Raw genomic sequence first — 24,546 nt, forward strand, 5'->3', positions numbered from 1 at the left:
GTTTGCAAAAATCAGTAAGGGTAAATCTAAGCACTGTTTCATAAGCCTGGCTTCAGAAAAAAAAATCTCACTGTGCCACTCTGGTATTAACATAGCAGCTCTCTCTAACCCTTTGTCCAGATGTGCCTAAGGGAATTATTGGTTCAATAATTTTATATAATGCCTTATCATTACTCAGCAGTATCTTTTTTTTTAGATTTTACAGAATAACAATGAGATATTTATTATTAATTCTGTATAGGTTGACTGTCGGATGTTCTGAGGTTCCTTAGGGTCAATTAATTAAACATCTCCTCCAAAGGACAACCATTCTGTCAATGGAGTGTTGGTTATCAACATGGAAGACATGATGTTTTTGTTCATTCAATAGGATGTAAACACATACCCTTCAAAACTCCATGGTGACTGTAAGTAAAATAATCAAACTGACATCAGTACATGATAAACAAGTTGGCTGATTTGCTTGCAGTTCACCGCTCTACACACTTTCAAATTCTGAGAATTATTTAAAAAATTGAATATGAACTGAAGAAAAATTCTGGATTTGCAATCAAACACAGTATTTCAACAGTAATGAGATAGAAATGATCTGAAGGACAATATTAAAAAGTGCGGGGGAAAAAAAACTGGGAAATGAGTTGTTAATCGAGGCTCCAATAGCTCAGTGGTAAGAGCACCGGTCTTGTCCAGCAGAGGGTCGCGAGTTTATTCCTCACTGGGGCCTCATTTCTGTGAGGGGCACTGGACAAGGTGGTGAATCTCTGTCTTCCTTCCTTAAGCAAGAAAAAATTTAAAGAAATTTATGCACGTGTTGCATTCTCAATGTAGGGTAACTTGACAATAATGGAACCTTTACCCATCCAGACACTGGATGAACACTGTGATTGTTGTAAAAGATTGGCCTTTTTATTTCCAAACCAAAATGATCAATCTGCTTTGATTTCTATCTAAAATTCCATCTAAAAGGAATCACAAGTGACTGAAATAATTTGTGTTCCCTGAAATCAGGAAATAGAGCTTTGGGAGAAAGTGTTTTGAATCATTAACAACTTTGAAAGTAATGATAATTTTGTTTTTGATGTTTCAATTTTTTTTTGTCATCATGTGCCTGCTGCAGTGAGTTTATTTTACGAGCAGTCCAGCAAGTCATGCAGAATGGAAGAGCAGAGGATGTTATAGTGAAATGATTAATTGATCAGGGTATAATGAGTTTCTCTGGCACTTTTGTCTATTATTATTGTGGGGTTCATTCAGGAGCCCGATGGCTGTGGAGAGAAACTATCTTTGAACCTGTTGGTGTGTGATGTGGCGCTCTTGAAACCTTTTCCCGGACAGGACAGGAGTGTGACGGGTCCTTCAGTGTGTTGGCTGCCTTTCTGAAGCACCAGGATATCTAGCAGGATTGATGGTGGGGGGGGGGGGGGGGGGGGGGTTGGGGAGGGTTTTGAACTTTATTCACACCCCCCCTCCCCCCTTCTGCAGCTTCTTCCAACTTTTGGTTGAGCAGCTCTAGTAAGGCATCACGCAAGCATGCTTTAAATCATGTACCTGTGGAAGCTCTTAAGAGACATGGAAGCATGCCTAACTTCCTAATGTTTCATAGGAAGTAGAGACATTTCTAATTTCTTGATCGTTATGCTGACGCTATCCTTTGTTGTCCTTTGGAGGAGATGTTTAATTCATGGACACTAAGGAAAATTCACAGTTCCTGATGACATGGCCAACAGTTAACATATACAGAATTAATTTTAAAAAATCTCCTTGCTATTCCGTAGATTCTAATCAATATTGGTCCAGATCATGTCACTTGAAATGTTTACTCCCAAGAAATTGAAGCTTTCTACTGTCTCCACTTCAGCACCATTAAAGTGGACAGGGGAGTCTCACTGTTGTGACACTCTGCTGTGTAACCATGCTGTAGATGTTAACAATGTTTGTGATTAATATAAGACCATAAGACATAGGAGCAGAAATAGACTCTTTCGCCCAATGAGTCAGCTCCACCATTTTTAATCACGAGCTGACCCTTTTTCCCACTCAGCCTGGCCTTCCCCTATAACCTTTGTTGCCCTGGCTAATCAAGAACCTATTAATCTCTGACTTAAATACTCCCAAAGACCTGGTCTCCACACATGGGCGTATCTACAGAAAATAGTGCCTATGGCAAGCACTGAAATTCTGCCCTTGTCCAAACATCTGACAACCATCTCTTTGACAGCTTTACCATAATATCAGCTCAAAAATTCAAGTCAAGCTCATTAATCTTTTATTTAACAAATTATGGCACTACATGAAAATATTAACTACGCCTTCCTTGCTTTCACTGATGCAAATTAGACTAAGATGTGATCAAAGTCAGTTTTTTTCAGTATCTTTCTCAACATCATCACCACCACCACCACTTCTGGATTCTAACAAACTTGTAGCAGGTGCAGGCGACCACATGGAACGTGTCGAACTACCTGTTCTGGGCTTTTCAAAGAAAGGCATGGAGAACTCGTTTGATTTCTTGGCCTCTTCTGCCTCCAACTTTCATCTCTTCCATCCTTCAGCTCCACTTTCCTTCTTTTTGAAGAAATATTTCATGGTCTTCTTACGCAAAGCTCTGAAATAAGGAAATGGCATTTTTAATAAGAACATTAAATTTTCACAAAATTCTAGGCTACTTCTCTAGTTTATTCAGGAGAATGATCTTACTGCCAGTTGGCACTGAGCAGTTGTTCTATGAAGTATGTGGTCATGTAGCCCACAACACTGTATTTTTACCTAATAATTTATAGAAGTGATTTAACAATCTGGCCGTCCTAATGTTTCTCACCCATGATAATCAAAGACAGAGAGATCATACATCTGAAGAAAATTATTTTTTCACTATCCGAGGATGGATTGAAACTACTCAGTGGCGCCCCTTCAAGTGGCGCCCAGGGCCCACACCATACCTGCAATACCTCCACAACCACCTGTGGCAACAAATTCCACAGATTTATCACCCTCTGGGAGAAGAAGTTCCTATGTATCCCTGTTCTAAGTAGATGCCCATCTATCCTGATGTTGTGCCTTTCTGTCTCAGACTCTCCCACCATGGGAAACAAAAAAGTTTTCAACATCTACTCTTCCCCATGCCTTTCAACATTCAAAAGGTCTCATTGAGATCCTCCCTCATTCTCCTAAATTCCATTGAGCACAGGCCAAGAGCTGTCAAACACTCCTCATATGACAACCCTTTCTTTGCCAGAATCCACGTTGTGAACTTCCTCACCTCTCTAATGTCAGCACATCCTTTCTAAAAAGAGGAACCCAAAACTACTCACAATAGTCCAAATGAGGTCTCATCAGTAGCTTATAAACCATCAACATTACATCTCTGCTCTTTTATTCTATTCCTCTTGAAATGAAGGCCAGCATTGCATTTGCCTTCTTCACCACTGACTCAACCTGCAAGTTTACTTTCTGGCTACCCTGCACAAGGACTCCCAGGTCCCTTTGCATCTGGGTATTTTCAATTTTATCCATATTTAAAAAAGAGTCTGTCCATCTATTTTTGTCTCTACCAAAGTGCATGGTCATACAGTTACTAACACTATATTTTATTTGCCACTTTCTGTTGGACTAGCAAATTGAGAAAGAATATTATCTGCAACTGTTTCATTTAAAATTGACTGTTGTTAGCACATTTGACATTAACTGCTTCATAAACTTTTAACTTGGTTTTTGTGATGACTCTGTGGAATCACTCTCACTCTGAGTTCAAAGGCTGTGTTCAAATCTCAGTCTGAACTGACAGAGTAATTTGACGTGTCCGTATTTCACTGTTGAAGGAACTGTCTTTTTGATGTGCTAATAAATAAAGATGGCATTGTGGCCGTACGTCATTAGGCAGGCGAATCGACCTCATTCAGCACCCACCCACAGAAGATAAGTACGTGACCATCAAGCGGGTGCTCACCGACTCCTTCTACCTGAAGACATCCGGCCGTTACTGTCCCAGGAGAGCTTCGTCGACCCTAGGAAGGTTGCTCAAAAGGCTCAGGAGTCCAGCAGGTTAAGAGACACGGGCATGACCACGCCAAGTCTTCCTCTAGTGCTGGGGTGGAACACCGGGCCACTGCTGGGGCCTCAAAGAGCATAGCCAGAAGCAAGCCATCCACTTCAGGCCTCTGCTTCTTCCACCAGCGATGGGGAACCAAAGCTCGGAAGTGTCGTCAGCCCTGCTCGTTGCAGGGAAATGAGCAGGCCGGCCACTGTTAATGTCTGTGGCGGCTGGCCAAGAACACAACCTTCTCTACCTGTGGGATTCAGTCAGCAGCTGACACTTCCTCATCGACACCGGGGCCCAGATCAGCATCATTCCGGCCACAGGCATCGAGTCCCGGAACAGGCCTCGAGGACCTCCCCTCCATGCAGCCAATTCGACGGACATCCGAACGTATGGAGACAAGACCGTCCACTTCCAGATTGGCCAGCGGAGGTTCTCATGGAGGTTCACCGTTTTGTCCCTTCCAACCACCATCCTGGGTGTCGACTTCCTCCTCGCCCATGGACTCCTGGTTGACATTCAAGGTAGGTGACTGATAGATGTCCGTACCTTCCAATCCATTCGCTTCAACGCCTCCCACACAGAGCAGCCGCAGATGGCCACGGTCACCACGTCCAAGGACGATTCCCATCCCTCCTCAAGCCGCAGTTCTCCGCCGCCTCACCATGCCACGGGGTGTTTCATTACATCCCCACCCAAGGCCCGCCGGTCCATGCCAAGGCATATCGGCTCCCACCAGATAAGCTCCAGATAGCAAAGGAAGAGTTCTCGCATCTGCAGAAGCTGGGGATCATTCAACACTTTGACAGTCCTTGGGCCTCACCACTCCACCTGGTCCCAAAAGCCTCTGGCGGCTGGCACCCCTGTGGAGATTATCGACAGCTTAACGACGCAACAATACCCGACTGTTACCCAATCCCTCACATCCAGGACTTTACGGCCAACCTGCATGGCGCAGGGGTATCCTCCAAGGTTGACCTGGTGCGAGGGTATCACCAAATCCCGGTGCACCCCGAGGACATACCCAAAGCGGCCATCATCACCCCCTTTGGCTTGTTCAAGTTCTTACGCATGTCGTTCGGACTCAAGAACGCTGCCCAGACCTTCCAGCGGCTTATGGACACAGTGGACAGGGATTTGAATTTCATATTCATTTACCTGGACGACATCCATGTCGCCATCAGAGACCGGGCACAACACAAGTCTCATCTGAGCACTCTCTTCTCCAGACTTGCCAACTTCGGCCTAACGATCAATCCGGCCAAGTGCCAGTTCGGGAAAGAGTCCATGCAGTTACTGGGCCATACCATCATTGCCAAAGAAGCCACATCTGCTGCTATGAAGGTTGCTGCAATCAGGGAGTTCCCACGCCCGGACAACCTCAAGGAGCTACAGGAGTTCGTGGGTTTGGTCAATTTCTATAACTGCTTCATTCCAGGCACTGCGCGCATCATCGCAGCCAAAGACAAGACACTCGCCTGGACTCCAGAGGCCAGCAAGGCATTCAGAGTCACGAAAGATGCCCTCGCAAAGGCTACCCTGCTTGTCCACCCACGCACCGACCTGCATATGGCGCTCTCCGTCGATGCCTCTGCCACAGGTATCGGCGTTGTCCTGGAGCAGCAGGTGAATAGACAGTGGAAACCACTGGCATTCTTTAGCCGACTTCTTCACCCGCCAAAGCACAAGTATAGCGCTTTTGATCATGAGTTGCTGGGCATGTACCTGAGCTGTGTCATTTCCACTATTTCTTGGAAGGAAGGCCTTTCATCATTTTTACCAACCACAAGCCCCTTACTCAGGCACTCACTATGGCAAGAGATCCCCAGTTGGCCCGTCAATAGCGTCGTCTCTCCTTCGTGTTGAAGTTCACCACCAACATTCGGCACAAGGCGGGGAAAAATAACGTGGTCGCCGACACACTCTCATAACCGGCCATTTGTGTTCTGACACCCAGCCTTGACTTCGACCAACTCGCCCGGGACCAGAAGTCCGATGAGGAGACGTGGGCCTTCAGGACTGCCATCATAGGCCTGTGGTTCCAGGACCTCCCGACTCCTCATGGTGAGGGCACCGTCCAGTGCGATGTCTCCATGGGCACCCTGCGACCAGTGGTTCCCCAGCAGTGGCGCAGCCAAGTCTTCCACCATATCCATGATCTTTCCCACCCTTCAATCAGGCCCACGGTCCGTATGGTGGCAAAACATTTCATCTGGCACGGGCATCGGAAGCAGATTGTGGACTGGGCCAGAACCTGCACCCATTGTCAGCTTTCCAAGGTACACAGGCACACCAGACCACCCGTACAAGATTTCAAACACATCTGGGAACAGTTCAGCCACATACATGTGGACATTGTCGGACCCTTACCTGTTTCCTGAGGTAACCGTTACCTTTACACAGTGGTAGACCGCACCACTCGTTGGCCAGAGGCGATCCCGATGCCAGATGCCTCCACGAACTCCTGCTCCTGAGCACTTTTGAATGGTTGGGTTCTCCGGTTCGGCGTCCCGAACCACCTCACCAGTGATCGTGATGCACAGTTCACCCTGCGCTCTGAGCACAGCTCACCAACAGGCTGGGGATCAAGCTACATCACACCATGGCCTATCACCTACAGACCAATGGACTAGTTGAGCGATTGCATCGCCACCTTAATTTGGCACTTATGGCCTACCTCACCGGCCTCGACTGGGTGGACGAGTTGCCTTGGGTGCTCCTGGGCATTCGCTCAACACCCAAAGAAGACCTACAGGTCTCATCAGCCGAACTGGTCTATGGTGCACTGCAAGCCCTACCCGGTGAGTTTGTCTACGCACCTCACAACCCACAGCAGTCTCTGCACGGTCTACTTCCCCACCTCCAGGCCCTGTTGGACTCCTTCACACCCCCACCGCCGCCCAGACACGGCACACGGGCCTCTTATGTCCCCAGCGAGCTGGACTCCACAGAGTACGTTTTTATCAGGCAGGGCCCGTCCACAGCACCTCTATAAAAACTATATGAAGGGCCGTACAAAGTCATCCAGCGTTCAAGATCCACTTTCACACTGGACATCGATGGTAAGAGGGAACTGTTTACTGTGGACAGGTTAAAGCCAGCCCACCTCGACCCCACCTAACCAGTAGTTGTGGCCCAACCCAAGAAGCGAGGCCGCCTGGCAAAAAAGGACATTGGCGCCAGTTCTGGGGGGGTTGTGTGGTGGTATGCCATTAGGCAGGCGAACCGGCCCCGCTTGTTATGCACGCGGCGGGACAGCCGGCCAAAATGGTGTCGTCGGATGTTTCCTCCCGACCTCGGCATCGAGCTCAGAAGCCCGTGCTTGGTGGCCCACATGATGCCCCGGTGACATCGGGGCCCCCACAGCGCAGTTCTCAGCCAGGTCCGGGCTGGGAGTATAAGACCAGCCAGGCAGCCTGCAATAAATTAGTTTTGCTCACTGAACTCAACCCGTCTGGTTGTGCGATCCTTCAGTTAGCAGGGTATCCGCTACTACAGCATCTGCTATTTCAAATGGACATAAAAAATCCCATAAATGAAAATACAGAAAAAAGGGAGATTTTGTCACACTGAGAGAGGGAAAGAATGGTAAAGGAACCTGTGAGTGACAGAAGAGGTGGAACATATAGTGAAGATGAAGAAGGAAGCATACTTAAGGGTTAGGAAGCAAAGATAGGGATTGGCACTTGAGAATTATAAGATAGCTAGGAAGAAACTTAAGAAGGGACTTAAGAGATCTAGAAGGGGTCAAGAAGGCCTTGGTAAATCAGATCAAGAAAAAACACCAAGGTGTTCTACATAAGTGAAAAACTGGAAGATTACTAGTGACAGGGGGAATGTGCCTGAAGGTAAAGGAGGTTATTAATGATTACTTTGCTTCAGTGGTCACCATCGAGAGGGACCTTGATGAATGTGAGGTCAGTGTAGAACAGGCTCATGTTTTGGAGGTTAATAAAGAGGAAATGGAGCTTATGAAAAACATCAGCCTTGGGCTGATGGGATATTCCCAATTTCTACAGGAAGCAAGGGAAGAGATTGATTAGGTGTTGGAGATTATCTTTGTATCTTTCCTGTTCTCAGAACTGGTACTGGGAATTATAGACCAGTAACTCTTATATCAGTGGTGGGAAAACTATTGGAGCGAGTTCTTTGGTACAGAATATATGAGCATTTGGAGAAGAATGGTTTTTTTAAGGTTGGTTAGCATGGCTTTGATGGGTTCTTGATTCGTTAGGGCATCAAAGGTCATGGGAATTGAGAGAAGAATACATCAGCCATGATTTGAATGGCCGAACAGACTTAATGGACTGAATGGACTTATTATCAACAGTCTGACAGGGATCTAGTGCTTTACGAGTCTAAATGAATTTTTTGAGGAGCTATTGATGAAGGTAGGATGGTCAATACAGATTTTAGTAAGGCATTTGATAAGGTTTCCCATGGTAGGCTCATCTAGAAAATTGTGAGGCATGGAATCCATGGAAATCTAGCATTGTGGATTTCAATTGACTTGTTCACTGAAGGCAGAGAGTAGTAGTAGATGAAGCATATTCAGCCTGGAGGTCAGTGACCAGTGGAGATCTGTAGGGTTCTATTCTGGGACCCTTTCTCTTAGTGATTTTTCTAAATGAAGAATGATGAAATGGATGGATAAGTTTGCAGATGTCACAAAGCTCAAAGGTCTGGATATTGTCGAAGTTTGTTTTAGGATACTAACAAGTTATAAAACAGGATGCAGATTTGGGTGGTGACATGATAGATGAAGTTCAATCCAGAGAAGTGTGAAGTGATGCACTTTGGAAGGACAAACTTGAAAGCAGAGTGCATGGTTAATGGCAGGAAACAGCAGTGTGGATTCATAGCAGTAGAATAGAGGGATCTTGCAGTTCAAGTCCGTAGAACCCTCAAGGTAGGTGGGAAGGTTGGTTGCGTGGTTTAGAGGCATATTGTGTGTTGGTCTATAAATCTACTTTGGAGAGCAGTGGCAATCATCATGTATCCACAGCACCCAGGATCCATTCCGTCCTCACTACTGCCATCAGAAAAGAGGTACTGATGTCACAAGACTTGTACCACCAGGTTCAAGAACAGCTGCTACCCTCCCACCATCAAGCTCCTCAACAACAGACATTAATTTAAGGACTCTTACTGTGCACGTTACTTATTACTAATTATTTTTTCCCTATTTGCACATACTTCCCAGAAATAGTTTATATGGTCATATTTCTTTATGATATATAAAGCAGCCTTTTTCACCCATCAAGTGCATGCCACTTCCAATACAATTCCAATCTCCACTCATTTGCCTGCAACTCATTCTCTCCACATTTCTATTAAAATGCTTCAGATTCTACCACCTGCCAGTAGCAATTCATGGAACCCAATTAATCCATCAACCTGTTTATCTTTGATGGGAGGAAACTGGAGCATGCAGAAGGATTCCATATGTTCACAGGGAGAATGCAAACTCCACACTAGACTGAAGCTGGATAGCAGCTTGGTCAGGTACATCCTTGTGGAACCTTGCTGTACATCTAATTAACTGTCATACTTCAAGATCAAGATTCAAGACTCAATTAGTGTCATTGTAATAAAACAGTGTCCTATTACATGAAATTGGTTTTGTCTGTTGTAAGGTAGACAGATTCGCTATCGGCAGAAATTGCCTGAAGCGACTCTTACAGTCAGAGAAAGAGAAGCAAAAGAGAGTCCCCCCAAGAGTCACTGAATGTCTGCAGATTTCCGACAAAGCATTTCCTTCTAAAGTACTTCAGTGGCTGTAAGTTGTAATACAATGTTCAAGAATAAAGATTATTTTATTGTCATGTAATAAAATAAAAGATGTGATATGAAGTTTCCTTTTGTCAACGGAAAGGCAGACAAAGATTGTTGTAAGATTTGTTTGGAAAAGATAACATAATTTACATAATAATTATTCGTTTTATGTGAAGATATGGTCTCCAAATCTGATATATATGGGTTTGGAAATATAATAATAATAATTTTTGGTGTTCTGTGTTTTTTTTAATGTAAAAGTTTGGCACATTCCACAGCAACTGATACATATGTTTTTTTTTATTTTCTCCCTCGGTAGAGGGACGTTTTTTCTAGGGGGTTTATGGGGAGGGGGGGTGGGAATATATAGGGTTTTTTTTTCTTTTTGGGGGGGTTGGGTTTTCTGTTTTTTTTGTTTATGATGTCTTTTATATATATTCATAAGTAATTTTAAAAAAAAAGATTGTTGTAAGAACCCTTAAACATGTTCCGTCTTTCAAGTAAGTGAATGGATGCTCAAAGACCTTATTTTCTATGTCTTCTACATATTCTAAAAAATTATCAATCTCACATGCAACTTTATCACCTAACATCAATTCGGTGGTGTAGTGCGCAGGGAGGAAGGTTATCTAAAGGCCATTTCATGTCAGGTCTCTGCCTTGAGTCCAGCTACAGAGCGGATAGAAAAATGGGAACTTACCTTTCAGACAGCAGGCCTAAGAAGCTGCTCCAGCATCCCATTTATATCCAGAGATGCCTCGTAGTGCCCTCCGGATCTGACGGAGGTGGGGCAACTGGTGCCACAGCGCCACCCGTCATCGATGTGCGGCAGAGCAATGGCCGTTTTCCTTACCCATAATCCCCCACACAGCTGAAACCACTCTATGGTTCCCAGAACAGTTCCAACTGCATGGGGGATTATGGGTAGGGAAGACGGCCATTGCTCCAACATGTTTTGAGCCACAGAGAGTGGCCCCAAGTGTCCCAAGTGTCTTTCCCAGCCTGCATTGGCCGCCCTCTGACAGCTCCCACTGCCCCGATGATCCCTACTGCCTCGATGGTCCCAACTGACAGCTCCCGCTGCCCCAACTGCCCCCACTGACAATCCCCACTGCCCCAAGGGCTCCCCGCCACCCCTGACGGAGGGAGAGAGGTGAGTGGGGAGATGGATCGCGGTCTGATGGCATCATCAGCCCGTCCCTACATTAGTGACCTGTACATTCAGATTGATCAGCAGAGGGCTGCCCTGTGGAGATTATCCCTCTCGGAGAGGGGTTGGAATATGCGGCTCAGAGACCACCTCTGCACATTCAGAAAGGTAAGTGAGTTATTCTGCCTTTACATCTCAACTTTTTTGGCTACCTGAAATGGCATTAAGTTTATAGCAGAATCTAATCAACTGGAGAAGATGTCCAAGAAATGGCAGTTTAACTTGGAAAGGTGTGAGGTGATGCATTTTTGAAAGTTAAACTGTATATGTGTGAAAAAGAAAAAGTATATATCATGGCTAATGTGATTTATGGTGTGAAAATAAATAAATAAATAAATGATTTTAAAAAAAAAAAAAACCAGGGCAGCAGTCAGTAGGGTTCTGGAGAGTGCTGTAGAAGAGGGAAACCTAAATGTACAGGTGCATAGATCCTTGAAAGTGCCAACATAGTAAATAGGATGGTGAAAAAAACATTTGACTTTCTTGCCTTGATATGCCATGGCATCGAGTACTGAAGCTGGGGCGTCAAGTTACAAGATATTGATAAGATCATACTTGGATTATTGTGTGCAGTTCTGGTCATCAATCAATTGGAAGGATGTAATTAGATGTAATTCATGAGAATGCTATTGGGCTTGAGTTATAAGGAGAGGCTGGATAGGCCGGGACTGTTCTCCTGGATTGAAGAAAGCTGAGGTTTCCTTACAGAGGTATAAAAAACTCAGGAGAATCATAGATAAAATAGGCCCTTAGGACGGGGGGAGTTTAAAACTAGATGGTGTAGATTTAAGGTGAGAGCAGCAAGATTCAAAAGGAACATTTTAAAATAGATCTTTAAAAAGAACGAGCTTCCAAATCCCAAAAATTTAAGACATTTAGATAGGTAAATAGACAGGAAAGATTCAGAGGTATGTGGGCAAATGTGACAAGCTTCGGTAGACAACTTGGTCAGCATGGACAAGTTCGTTTGAAAGACCTATTTCCCCGTTGTAAAACTATGAATCTAAGAATGATCATTCAAAGGGAAAAGTTCAGATATATAACTTTTTGCATAGAGATGGGTGCCATAACATCAAACCTCCTTTGGTCATGAAAGATGTGACGGACCAAAAAAAAATGCAATTACAATAGCTCCGGTTTTGTGAGTTAATAAAAATGTATTGAGACTAAAATAAGAATGATCCTGAATGTGTTTGTGGGTAGAATAGTTCAGACTGAAGGTTTCAAAAGTGATAAAACAATAAATATGTACTTTTTTTTCTCAATTGTGAAATATGCTGATTGATTATTGTCGAAGAGAGGGACCGAATGTTACGCTTCAGTGAAATCTGGGCTCGTAAAATCGTTGAGCAAGGATTGTGTCCATCTGCTGAGATGACAGCTGACAACAAAATTTCCAGCATTAGAAAATTTTGCATAAAGATAGTGCACCTCTCGCACAAGGAGCTTCTCCATCTGGGGTTCCCAAACTCGTCGGCTGCTATTTTTAAAGGGCGATGGCAATTTGAAGGGGTGATTCCAACAAAATTTGATGGGTGAACGATGTAACTTATTGATGAACAGAGGGATTTTAGCAATCAAGCCTGTTGTTCCCTGAAAGTGGTGACAAGGTTAAGATGAGAGGAAGGGCATAGATTATAAAAATTTAAGATATTGCAACTTTACAAACACTGACTCGGCCACATTTGGAATACCATCTGCAGTTCTAGTCACTCAAATGTGAGAAGGATATGGTTGCTTTGGAGGGAGTGCTGAGGGGATGTTGCCCGGATTGGAGGATTTTACTTATGGGGCATAAGATGAGCTTGTTTTCTGAAGTGAAGGAAGCTAAACTGTCATAATAGAGATATATATAAAATCAGAAAGAGACACCGAGAAGGGAGATGGTCAGAATCTATTTCCCATTGTAGGAGTATCAAAAACAACAGGATGAGAGGAAAGAGGAAGGAGAATATTTTATGTAATGGGTAGCTGATATCTGGAACTCACTGCCAGAGGAGGAGGTGGCCGTCAGACACATTCACTTTGTTTTAAGAGACATTTAGACAGGCACTTAAATTGGGGTTTACATCAAATCTAACATGCAGCCTTGATCCATTTCAATTTGCCTACCAGTTAAACAGATCTGCAGCAGATGTCATCTCAGCCTGAACGTCTGGACGGCAATCTATTTTCATGAACTACAGATCCACCTTCAATAATAGAGTTCCTAGAAAACTCATTGTGGTAAACCATTTTTAAACCATGTTTTAACCTGTCTGGCCACCCCCATGGGCTGACTGTTCCTGTGGCCCCTCTCACAGATTCCTGAATAAAGGTGATTGCAGTCAACTAGCAAGGATATGGCTCCAGTCCATAGAAGCCTATCAGGTTTACTTTACTTCAGTCTTTTGGAGTTATTGATGGTGCATCACTCATTCCCAAACTTCGGAATGTAGACCGCAGCGTCCTCCCCTCCCCCCCCCCCCCCCCCGTGTGCGTGCACACAAGCACGCACGCACGCACACACCTGGATGCAAGACTTTCTGTGTATCAGACAGCAATCATTGAAGATGGGTAACAACATCTCCACAATCACACTCAAAATTGGCACCACAGTACTTGGCCGAGTATCAAATAACAATGAGACAGAATATAAGAAAGAAATTGCAAGTCCCATGGCATGGTGCTAAAATAAGAAGCTTGTTCTCAACATCAGTAAGGAGAAGGAATGATATGACCTGGGGAAAACGCGTTAACATGACAGCCAAGAAAGTGCACCACTGCCTCTACTTTCTCAGAGGAGTAAGGAAGTTTGGCACATTCTCCTTATCTTTATCAACTTCAGGTGCACTATTGAAAGCATACTTAATGGATACATCACAGCATGGCTTGAAAGTTGCTCTGCTCAAGTTTGGGAGAGGCTACAGGAGGTAGTGAAAGGAGCTCATCACATCACTCAAACCTCCCTCTACTTCATGTACTCCATCTACATGTCCCTCTACTGAGGAAAGGCAGTGAACATAAGACTATAACTTACCTCAGTTGTGTGCAAGATTTTGAAGGCTGACAAAGGTTGGCTTTAGTTAGAGTGATTGGAAGAAAGCTGTTCCTATTAGTGAATAGTTTAAGGACTGGAAGAACCAGATTTAAAAAGTTGACCAAAGTAGAGTAGAAAAACATGAAGATATATTATTCAGAGAGTAGTTTTGACCTAGAATGTGTTACTTGCAGCGATGATGGAAACTAAATCGACCAGTGATTTCAAAAAGGGTTTGCATTTGGTAAATGGAACAGCTATGGGAAAGAGTGCAGAATGGATACATTGGAATTGCAGAACTAGGTGTAAGCATAAAGTCGATGGGTCGCAAAGTTCCCTGATGAACTATAATTATAGACCATAAGACATAGCAAACAGAAATAGGCTAGTCAGCCAATCAAGTCTGCCCTGCCATTTAATCATGAGCTGAACCATTTCACCACTCACCCTCAATGCCCAGCCTTCACCCTATAACCTTTGGTGCCATGGCTAATTAAGAACCTTTCGATAGCTGTCTTAAATATACTCAATGACTTGGCCTCCACAACCAGCTGAGGCAACAAATTCCAGAGATTTACCACCCTCTGGTTGAAGATATCCTTATGCATCTGTTCTAAGCAAACACCCTTCAATCCTGAAGTTGTGCCCTTTTTTCTGAGACTCCCCCACCAGGGGAAACAAACTTTCTACATCTACTCTGTCCATGCCTTTCAACATTTAAAATATTTAAGTGAGATTTCCATTCCCCCCCCCCCTTCCCCCCACGTTTTCCTAAATTCCAATAAATACAGGCCAAGTGCTGTCAAATGCACTTAATATAATAACCCTTTTATTCCTGGAATCATTTTGTCTGTGCTAAAAGCTGTCACGTTCAGCATGTAAGATGAAAGAGGCCAGCATTGTTGAGGCTGAAGTGCCTTCAACTCCAAATGAAAGCACAACATCCAAAGCCCCTTTCACACTTGCCACTGATCTCAGGAATCAAACACCAATTGGCCTTTAAAGTGGTAAGTGCAAAAGCAAAATCTGCTCGATGTCGGCGTCAGATGATGTCATCTCACTCCAGGGATTGACGGCCTCAACCCCTAGTACAATCCCCGGCATCTGCCGGTGTTGAGATCAGACAAGTATGAGACGGGCAATCACTTCTCTCTTTTGCGTGCCACTTCATGAAGGTCCTTTCTATTAAAGATAGAACAGACCAAATACTGGGAATAGACCCTTGCAAGTGTGAAAATGTTCAGTGACCCAGTTAGGAGTGATCTAGTATGAAAGGCGAAACCCCCATTACTATCCCTGGACACTGAATGGCCGATTAAATGTGAAAGGGGCTCAAGGCAGATGATTCCAAGATAGTGATGGTTTCAAGCACCACACCTCTCAGAGTGATTCACGCTTTGAACCAAGTAAGTTTCCAGTATCTTGTGAAAAGCTTTGTACAAATTCAGCCAGGTATAGAAATTGATGCCTTTGTCAAGGTGGGAAAGATACTTGCATTCCATAGTAGCATTCTCCTCAAAGTGTCCCTTCTCAGTGGTTTCCATGCCATGCCCTCAATATGGAGAGCACGGCTAGCATAAAGGGCAGCACGGTAAACACGATGGGTGACACGGTTCGGGTAATGACTGCATGGTTAGCATAATGGGTGGCAGGGTAAATGTAATGGGCAGCGCGGTTAGTGTAATTGCGGCACAGTTTGCATAATGGGTGGTGCGGTTAGGGTAGGGGTTAGCAAAATGCTGTTACAGCACCAGTCACACAGGTTCGAATCCGGCTTGCTCTGAAAGGAGTTTGTACATTCTCCCCGTGTCTGGGTGGATTTCCTCCGGGGGCTCCAGTTTCCTCTCACACTTCAAAGCATAGGGGTTGTAGGTACAATTGGGTACAATTGGGAAGCATCCTGGATCGATGGGGCCTGTTACAATGCAGTATGTCTAAATTTAAAAAATTAAGGTCTAAAGTAGATTTTATTTGCGAGGAAGTGTGCCTGATGTCACAAGGCACTTTTACACAGCCGCTGAAGAGCAGAAAATTTCAGGAAGTTTTTCTGCTCCAGTGGCAGTATAAAAATATCACAATGGAATTTATTAGGTAAATTCCATCCCATAATTTTCCCACTGGGACCCCTACACATTTTCACAGAGCGGCTGCTGAGTAAAAGGACAGCAGCTACTCCATAACAAATAGGCCTAAAGCATATGACAAACTCCGACAAACTCCGCAGCACAGGAAGGCTGTATAAAAGTGCCCCTGTGTAAATGACCACATTGGGATACACCAGAGGTAAGTATGCTAACGTTTTTCGGAATAATTCTGAAGTTTCTGTGCAAAAATGCCAATAGTATCTATTTTCTGTTCTCTTGTTTTGTTGCCTCTCTGGTACACATTCTCTTCAACGAAGAAGACAGCGAATAACATAAGGAAACATGCTTCTTTTGCCAAAAGCCTTAGAGATAAAGCAAATTCCCGCCTCATTAAAAAAACTGCCGATGGTGGAAATCTGAATTCTAATGAAAGGTCTTCAATCTGAAATGTTCACACCATTTCTCTTTCCACAAATGTATCTAACATTCTTAACATTTCTTGTATTTTCTTCTTTTATTCTATTTTAGCCTTATTGTTCTTTGTTTAACCTGTCAAAATTTGAGCACTGGAAACTCTACAGAGCTTCAGATAACATATAAGGGCACAATGGGACTCATCTTGGTGAATGCTCAATGAATAGGATATAAATATTTACACTTGTGGAATCTTTATCCTTTTAGTAAAACTTTTAAAGTAATTATTATCTTTATTTTAAAATAAGGTTTCTCAACTTTAAAAAAAAACCCCACAAAATTTCTGATGGAACTCAACAGGTCATGCAACATCCTTGGAAAGCAAGGGCAGTCAACAGGCACTTTCAGGTGGCCAAAATCCTTGATTGTAAAGCTGCATATTATGCCCACATGTGGCTGTCGGGAGGCCACTTGAAAGTGCAGGAGGCGCCTGCGAAGCGAACTTTGTAACCCTCCTCTGGGAGGGATAATCGCCAGAGAACTGAGGTGCCCCCCTGCACATGAATGCAGCCGCCTAAAAGTGGCTGCTAAGGAATGACAGTCAGCTGGCGAGCATCTGACAGCTCCCCTCCCAGCTGCCTCTCTCCCCAGGCGCGGGACGTCAGCGCGGGGACGTCTCCATACTGCTGCGCAGCTCTCCCAACAGCCTGACATGAGTCCCCACATCCACTCTCCCAACAGCCTGACATAAATTCCCACACCTGCTCTCCCAACAGCCTGACATGAGTTCCCACACCCGCTCTCCCAACAGCCCGACATGAGTCCCCACACCCGCTCTCGCAACAGCCTGACATGAGTTCCCACACCCGCTCTCGCAACAGCTTGACATGAGTCCCCACACTGTGGGGCGGCCGGCATGGGCTGTCAGTGTGGGGACGTTTCGCGTGAGACGTCGCCATGATGATAGCCCGTGCTGGCTGTCCTAGCTCTGACAGCCAGCCATCCCAAACTTGACGGCCCAAAGGGACAGGAGCCGGAGTGTGCTCAGAGGTGCATCCGGTGCAGCTGTCCCTTCAGGTGGCCAGCGCTGCGCTTTTAGCAATTTAAAGGGCTGCTTCTGCTTCTGCAGGCGGATTCTTGGTGGAGAATGCACCTGAAAAAGCCTAATGTTGCAAGATGAACCCTTCAATGGGAAAAACAAATATCAGACAAATGCCTAATAAAAAGGTGTGGGCAGGAGGAGGGGAAAGGGGAGAAGCACAGACTTGCAGGTGATAGGTTGATATGGGTGGGAGGGGGAAGAAAACTCAGAGTTGATAGGGGGAGGGGGCAGAGGGCTGAGAAAGATACACTCTGATAGGAGACAGGAAGGGAAGGGAGTGGGGATCCGGATGCAGAAAGGTCTGGGTGATGGGAAGAGAAAAGAGAAGCAAGAGACAAGTGGTGGCTCATGCTCACGCATCTTTATCTCAATGCTTCCCTGGCACTTACCACTGACGCCTCGGATATGGCCGTGGGTGCAGTTCTTGAGCAGTCAGTCGATGGCCATTGCCAACCCCTCGCTTCCTTTAGCCGACACCTACAGCCATTGGAGATAAAATACAGTGCACTTGATGGAGAGCTGTTAGCATTATATCCAGCACACGACACTTCCGATATGTTTTGGAGGGTCGCCATTTCATTGCTTTTCCGGACCAAAAGCCACTTGTATTTTCCTTCAGGAAAATAACGGACACATGGTCGGCCAGACAGCAGCGTGACTTGCCATACATTTCTGAATTCACGACGGATGTAAAAACACTCTTGTCGCTGACGTGTTGTCCAGTCTGACTGTACACCATATTTAGGATGGCGTTGATATTCCTGAATTGGCTAGTGCATAGTCCATAGACCCTGATGTTCAGGCCTACAGTACTGCCATTACTAGCGTGGACATACACCTGGCACCCAGCCTTACTTTGTGCCATGTCTTTAGGCTATCCTCGACTGGTGATTCCGGCATCTTGGTGGCGATGTCTTTTTTGCCCAGGTACACAGCTTGTCTCATCTATCCAACAGAACAACCGTCAAGCTCATGTTGAATAAATACGTATGGCATGGACTGAATAAAATATGTTGCGCATTGGGCCCGGATATGTACCTCCTGCCAGACTTCAAAAATTCAGCGACACACCAAGGTGCCTTTCCAACATTTCTCGGCGGTACGCCAGCTGGTCGGACCATTGCCAGTATCTCAAAACATCAGATACATCCAAACAGTCGTAACCGTTTCACATGCTGGCCAGAGGCTACCCATTGCCATCCAGTGACACTGAGACATGCACCAGAGCATTCATTGTCAACTGGATCTCTAGATTTGGTGTCCTGAAGCACATAACTTCAGATCATGGAGCGCAATTCACCTCTGTGTTGTGGACTGCTCTTGCACGCTTTTGTTGCACGCTTCTGCATCACACTACAGCATGCCACCTTCAGTCCAACGGCTTTGTGGAACTCAAGTCTGCACTCAAGGCCCGACTCACTGATCCCAATTGGGTCGATGAGTTACCATGGATTCTACTGGGAGTGCGCACTGCTCCCAAGGAAGATTTGCCTACATCATCCGCAGAGATGGTTTATGGTACCGTCCTTACAGTTCCAGGGGACATTCACTTCTCATCCAACTCTGACCTGGGTGTCCTTCAGCAGCTTCGACATGATGTTGCAATCAGCAAACCTGTTCCAAACAACTGGCATGTGCCCCCACCATTCCTTGTAGTGGTTAGCCCAATAATATTATAGCTCCAGTGACCAGGGTTTGAACCCAGTGCTCTCTGTTAAGGAGTTTATATTTTTTCCTTGTGTTTTCTCTGGGTGCTCCAGTTTCTTCACACCCTTCAAAGTGCTATTTGGAGTATTTTCATGGCAACAACTCATAAGCTAGAAGGGCCTGTAAATGTGCTGTATGTCTAAATGTCAAATTTAAATAGATGGGGGAAAGTGAGAGAACAGGAGTTACCAGAAGTTGGAGAAGTCGATCTTGATGCTGTCTGGTTGAAGACTGGTGAGACTGAATCTAATATGTTGTTGCTCTAATATTCACATGACCTCAACCATGAGGCTATTGACACATGGGATGTGGAGCTGAAATGGCTGGCCAATGGGGAATCCTTGCTGTTGTGGCAGACAGAGCAAAGGTGCTCAAACTTATTAGACTTCATTGATCTCAATGGCTTCTTGAGGTTGAGTTAGTTGTTCACATTGAAGTCCCAGTTTATAGTCAAATCTGCAGGGACAAAATTGGTGAGGAGATCAATGCTTCTACAAAACTATTAACCAATGGCACAAATTCACAAGCACAAGGGTGCAGCCTGTATATGTCCATTAAAACAATAGGAGCTATGCACATTTGAACAGATGGGACACAGTTCATTGCTTTTTTGAAGAACCTTAAGAGTAAAACTACCTCTAAAACTCATTCATCCTCTCTAGCAAGTGACAGTGATCTCTCATTCAACAGCTCTTAAGAGCCAAACATTTGTTCTAATAGTTTCTGAACAAAGAAATTTCTCCTAATCTTTATCTTCCTGACAATATGATTTTGGTGGCCTCTCATTGCTATTATCCCGACCTTGTTCAACTCAATCAAAAGTCTAGTAATTTGAACTCCAGTGCTGCAAGATGAGTATCAATGCATTGAAACAAAGTAGCCTCACATATTTCTGTCAGTCAGGTAGCTGCTTGGAGCAATGCTGGATTAGACAAAAGCGTCCACGTTTCACCCATCCTTCGGAGGTGAAGCTTGTTGAGTTGTAAAAGCAAGTGCTCGGTACTGGCTTTTGAAGGATTTTGTTGCAAGACTTCAGAGGATACTGCTGAATCATGGGTGATGGAGGGTCAATGACTCTCTTCCTTATTGAAGACTAATTTTGGAAATTAGGTGCAGTAGTCTCGTGCATTTAGGGGGCTAGTGACTGTTTTAAGTGTCAGCCTGAATGGGGCCAATGTTGGAGCTGACCACTCACCATTCCGTGAGTATATGTGCCCTTTGTCAGAAAATTCAAGCCCATGACCCATGCTGTTGGGCTGGAATTATAAGAAGGTGGGAATTTTCTTGTTGGAACTAGAAGGCTGGGTGGGAACCTCATTGAGGGACACAGGTAAATGTAATATTTCCAGGGTTGGGGAATCAAAATCTGCAGAGCATAGATTTAAGGTGAGAGGGGAAATATTTAAAAGAGACCAGACGGTTATCTTTTTTCATATAGAGGATACAGGGTATATGGAACATGTTGCCAGAAAAACTGGTAGAAGTAGTTAAAATTGTAACATTTAAAAGATAAATTTTAACAGTAAATGGATAGGAAATATTTGGAGGGATATGAACCAAAAACAAACAAATAGGACAAGCTTGTGTAGGCAATTTGGTCAGCATGGGCAAGTTGAGCCAAAGAGTCTGTTCATGATCTAATAACTGTTCAAAAAATGTACATGGGTAGAGATCAATTTGTTGTAGTTGGGCAGCATGGGGCTTGTGGCCCAAAAGGGCCTGTTACCGTGCTGTATGTCTAATTTTTTTTTAAATTAAAAAGGCAAAGTACATACTCCTCCTTGTCAAAGATCAAGCATGAAGAATTGTGGCTTGGTTAAAATTTATTTAGTACATACCTTTAGAGACTTTCATATCTTCAGGAAGGTCGGAAGACAATCAACAAAGAAAATAAATATGCAAGGCCGTGTTTTAGAGATTACCAGGTATTTATATTTTTTTCTGGCCAGTGTTGAATACAATGACTGGTCTTATGGATTGTGTTAGTCCACACATTTTACTTATAATGTAACTTCAGCATATTGTCACCCTAGTTGAACTTTAAACAAATGACATATGATATTGTGGAGCAAATGGTCTTACTGCAATGACTGGGGAAAATATATGCAAATCACAACTTGTGATGTTCCCAGTTGGTCTAATAGTGAGCACAGGGTGTGCATAATGTTGATCAATCTGGCATTTAGAAGTTAATAGGAGAAGAACAAAATGTGTGAAGAATCAGGAATTTGATTATATTATTCCAAGTAGAAATTTGTCTGTTTTATAGCTGGCCTTTCTGTTCACTCTATTAACATGCTGATAGTTAAGGGAATAAATGTAATTGTGAATTAATAAAACAAAAGACAATTGCCACATTAAGACTGCACAATAGCCTGCCAAGTTTACTGAAGCATGTAGATCTGAAGTTTGCTCCTTGCAGTCATATGAATCGCTGGTATCTCATGTGACTTCACAATATTTTTGTCATCAACAGTTGACCCGAATGCCATTACTGAAAAGGGACTGAAGGATTCCATATTTAAACAATGGCCAATTGAAGTGAGTCTTGCGCTGAGAAAAACAATAGCCGCTCTCTCTGCTGTGGCAGTAATTTCCGTGACATTGATTTCAACAGTTCAGAAGATGGACTGAATCAAGCAGAACTAATCAGAGTTGTTTTTGGCTCCCTCGCAAGAATTAAGCCTGCTTTCTCGATTTTGCTTAAATCTTTGCTGTTTCATATTTACAACTACAAGGGTTTGGTGGATATGTGCTGCCATACAAAATGAGGGCTGAAGAAAGAAGGGTTTGCAAAGACTTCACAATGGCACCAGTCAGCCTCATGTTAATTCGATAGAGTCTGTTCCATCAAACGATTTTGTCAAATCATTTCCACGAGCAGCAGAAAATGTTATAATTGTAAAAATTCATAGGATTGATATTCAAAGGTTTTGTGGATATGACTGATGTTAGCAAACTTTTCCTTAGCAAGTTTTTTGTCTCATTGGACAAGAGGCTACAAAAATAGGTATGCACAAATAAGGAAGATAGGAGTTAAGGTCTAAAATAAGTTTGAGATTTTGTGCTAAAATATCGATCTGGAAATATATTATACAGGCTTGTAATTTTTTTTGTCCAATGTGAAAAAAAAAGTAGCTACTCCTTTGATATAACCGTTGCTTCCAAGTAACTTTTAGGAAATAAATTTAAATGAGGATATCCGCGCCTGTGTAAAAAATGCAACTGGCTATTGACACTCCTTGGCACGATCCAGTCTACAGGATGAGAGATAAAATATTAAGCCCCCCCCAAAAAAATAACTACTTTTCAGATGTGAACCTTTATCATCAGTTCCAAAGTTGATCCTCTGCTTTGCCAAAAATACCACAAATTTTACTTTCAGTATTATTGGAGCACATCACAATTATGTTCCTTGCCGATTTCCTAAAACCTTTCCTGCAATTCATTTACTGGTACGTGGTGTGGAAATAACCGGATAAGGCCATTGCCCATTTCCAATTGTACATAGACATTTCAGACAGCAGTTAAAATTCATTAACATTGTGGATCTGGAGTCACATACAGGTCAAATGGTAATGTCAAGATTCCCTTTCCTGTAGGATGTTTTTGAACTGGAACATAACACCACAGAAAAGGCCCTTCAACCCATGATGTTGTGCCGACTTAAGTCAACCTACTCCAATCACAGCAATCCAATTTTTCCCCACTTCACACTCATAACCCTGTATTTTCTTTACATCCATGTGCCAATCTAAGAATGTCCATTATTAACAGCCTTCACCATCACTGCTGGCAATGCATTCCATGCACCACCATTCTCTGTCTAAAAAAAAAATTACCTCTGAAATCTCCTCTAAATTTTCCTCCTCACACCATAAACAGATGTCATCTAATATTTACTATTGTTGCCCAATGTAAAAGATGCTAGTCTTGTCTCTTGAGACAAACCTAACCTGGACATCTTGCCTCTGGTCCCAAATCAACCTCAACAATTCTGCTATGCATTTCCCTGAGAACATTTATTCCCAAATTTTTCACTCAAGTTCTTTCCTTACCACATTATAATTAGCCCTTCTTCAATTAATCACTTCCCCATTTTGTCTACAACCCTTGTCCGTAGCTATGTCAATGGTCAGGGATTTGTAGTTACTGTCTCCAAAATGCTCCCCCACAGTGAGGTCTGAGACCTGACCAGGTTCATTACCCAGTACTACATCCAGAAGGCCTCTCCACTAGTTGGCTAGCTTCCAAACTATGTCAGGAATCCTTCTTGGACATACCTTACAAATGCTGCCCCATTCGAACCTTTTGCACTAAGGAAATTGCCAGCCATTTTTAAAGAAGTTGAAGTCTCCCATGTCAACAAGCCTGTTATTTTCCAAAATCTGCCTACTGATCTGCCCTCAGTGTCCCAGTGGCTACTTGGAGGCCAATAGAAAACTCCCACAGAGTAGTCACTTTTTTCTTGCTTCTAACTTCCACCCGCAAAGTCTCAGTAGGCAATCTCTACACCATGTCCTCCCTTTCTGCAGCTGTTATACTCTGCTTGGTTAGCAATGTTACCTCCTTTCCTATCCCTTTTGAAACATCTAAACCCCAGAATTTGAATCAGGCAATTTTTTTCCCTTGCACTGCCAAGTCTCTGTAATGGCCTTAACATTTTTTTTTTTCTCAAGTCACAAACAGTGGGATTGGCAGCCAAGGCAGGGGATTACTCCTCTTGCAGAATGTGGGTCATTATTGACGCCAGCAGTATTGCTGATAACTTCATCTGTGAGGTGCATCCAGCTGAAGCTCCTGATAAGTTGGATGAACTCCAGATCATTTGAGAGGCAGAGAGCGGTGATAGACAGGAGCTACAGAGACATTAATACACCTAGGAGACAGGAGGAGGGTTGATGGGTGAGAGTCAGGAGAGGGATAGGGAGCAGACAGGCAGTGCAGGGCACCCCTGTGGCCATTCCCCTCAATAACATTTTCGTTACTGTTGGTGGAGGGGGGTGGTGGGGGGAAAAAACCTACCAGGAACAAGACATGACAATCAGGTTTTTGGCACAGAGTCTGGTTCTGTGGGTAAGAAGGGAAGGGAGGAGAAGAGACGATCTGTAATGATAGGGGATTCCATAGTTAGGGAGACAGATAAGAGGTTCTGTGGAAGATATCGAGTAGCCCAGAAAGTATGTTGCCTCCCTGATG

General features: G+C 44.0%; 1 long non-coding RNA gene across 1 annotated transcript in view; it reads left to right on the forward strand.

Annotated features, from left to right (window-relative positions):
• The first annotated feature begins 313 nt into the window (after positions 1-313).
• Positions 314-24,546, forward strand: part of LOC138753703 (uncharacterized) — a 46,386-nt gene continuing 22,153 nt past the window's right edge. Inside the window, exon 1 of the long non-coding RNA XR_011351375.1 lies at positions 314-407. This is a non-coding gene — a long non-coding RNA (uncharacterized lncRNA). The remainder of the gene's footprint in view (positions 408-24,546) is intronic.

The sequence above is a fragment of the Narcine bancroftii genome, chromosome 1 (assembly GCF_036971445.1).
Source record: "Narcine bancroftii isolate sNarBan1 chromosome 1, sNarBan1.hap1, whole genome shotgun sequence".
In the NCBI taxonomy this organism is placed as follows: Eukaryota; Metazoa; Chordata; class Chondrichthyes; order Torpediniformes; family Narcinidae; genus Narcine; species Narcine bancroftii.